This window comes from Phalaenopsis equestris, unplaced genomic scaffold, assembly GCF_001263595.1.
Source record: "Phalaenopsis equestris unplaced genomic scaffold, ASM126359v1 Scaffold000281, whole genome shotgun sequence".
In the NCBI taxonomy this organism is placed as follows: domain Eukaryota; kingdom Viridiplantae; phylum Streptophyta; class Magnoliopsida; order Asparagales; family Orchidaceae; genus Phalaenopsis; species Phalaenopsis equestris.
The window spans coordinates 347,107-349,376 of NW_018164723.1; positions in this window are offsets into that span (position 1 = coordinate 347,107).

The window sequence follows — 2,270 nt, forward strand, 5'->3', positions numbered from 1 at the left end:
TATATATATATAATTTCGAGCCAAAAGGAGCAGAACACTCGTGCTCGGCTCGTTTTTATATCGAGTGCAAAAAAATTGTTTGTATTTAACTCATTTACTTAGCGAACGAACCATTTAATAAGTCGAGCACAGACTCGATCGACTTTGACAGCCCTAATGGTGGGCTACTTTATCATTCGCACTCACTGAATTTTTAAAATATACTGTCAATTCTTATGTGCATCAAAAGAATATAAATAAAACACTGGTTTGAATTTGTAATATGGTAAATATCTTTAATCGCATTAATCTTTTGTAGGGGCAGAACAAGTTATATTTAGGGTGGACACTTGTTGTCTAGAATTTGATATTTAGCTATACAAGTAGTAAAATTTAATATTTTTTTACATAGGCAATTTTGTCATTTTTCCACCCTGTTATGGTATGGCTCATATATCATATAAGGGACAGATGCTGGAATGAAGCAGAGCGGAAGAATCTGCCAAAATCGGGGGAGTTTCCTTATGTGGGTTGGGGGTGCGGGGGCAACACCCCGCGATACGGTATAGAGGTAATTTGGTAATTACATATTGTACTCCAGGGTTTTTGTTTTCTAGGGTTATAAATATGTCTGTTTGTAACTCTAGATATTATCTCATATTCTGTATTATGTACTCTTTTCTGAGATTGAAAGAAAAGTCTCCGCTCTGCTCCCGATGACGTAGGCATCTTTGTCAAACCTCGTTAAATCTCTATGTGTTCTTCTGGATTTGTGTCGATTTCTGTTTTTCTTCGCCCTAATTTCTCAACACACCCATCCCTCACCCAGCCAATATTAAATAAATAAATAAATAAAAATAAAAATTTGATGATTTAAAATTAGTCTCAATGTTTGTTTATAATTGGTCATAAAAAAGGTACATGATAAGATATTTATTAAAAAAATATATAAAAGTATGAGAGTTTTAAAAAATCAACATTTTCTTAAATATTAATCATTTCTTAGATATTATTATTTTTAATTAATTCTGTCTATTCTCCTAATACTTATATTATTTTTTTTTTATCTTTTTGTATTTTCTTTACAAGTTTGTTTATAAATTCAATAAAATTAATTTTCAACAAAAGAATTAATCACTTAACAACGCATTGACAGCAAAATATGAAGGCTAAGTTTCTAAGAGGCTCTTAATAATAATTTATTAGTGAAGGGAACCAGGTCCAAGAGCCCTTTAAAAAGGAGAAAAATCTTAGAAACTATTTTTTATTTATATAAACTATATAATTTCTCAGCTTATAATATAATATGATTTTTTTTTTTTAATTTTAAAGAATTTTAAAATTCAATATGCTGACGAGACTAGGGTTGTCAAAACGGCTCGTTGTTCGCGAACAGCTCGTGCTCGGCTGGTTCGTTAAGTTAATGAGTGGAACACGAACAAAGATTTGCTCGTTCGTGTTTGGCTCATTTTGGCTCGAAATAGTACTCATCAGTTATATATACATATACATATAATTACAAGACTACAAAGAAGTATAATCAGTTGAAAGTATTAATTAAGAACTTAGAATAAAAATTATTAAATTAGATTCAAATGATGTTTTATTATAAAGAATAATTTTTAAATCTTGCCTCAACTCTTAACATGTTACGGCTACATGATTAGAGTTGTCAAAACGACTCTTTGTTCGTGAACAGCTCGTGTTCGGCTCACTAAGCAAACGAGCCGAACACAAACACACTTTTTGAGCTCAAGGTATAAATGAGCCGAACACAAACGGATTCAACCAACCAACAAAACACACTCTCGAAGATCAACTTCGGATATCCTACGACAGTCACCAGCAAATTTTTCTAGAGATTCGGCTGCAGATGCTCCAAGAAGATCTTTTGCTTGTATTGGTACTGGTCCCTCCTCTACATATGCAGATCCCTCAACATATACGGGTCCCTTAACGTATGCAAGGCCCTCAACATTTGCATGACTTTCAACATCACATGAGGATCCGACTTCTTATCCTTATTGGACTACTATAGAGAATGGACACTTTAATTTGTAATTTCATTTGAGACCACATTACAAGGGATCGCCGCTTCACATGCAAGATGATACGCCAAATTTTCTGTCAATTAGTGAAGAGCTTGAAGATGAGGCTGAAGAGGGGTGTCAACTATGAGAGCGACCGCTCCCAGCGCTATCAAAATATGTTTAAGGATCAGACATTCTACAACCACGCCGTAGAAGATAGATTTTTCATTTTTTTTAGACTTATTACATTGACAACTATTA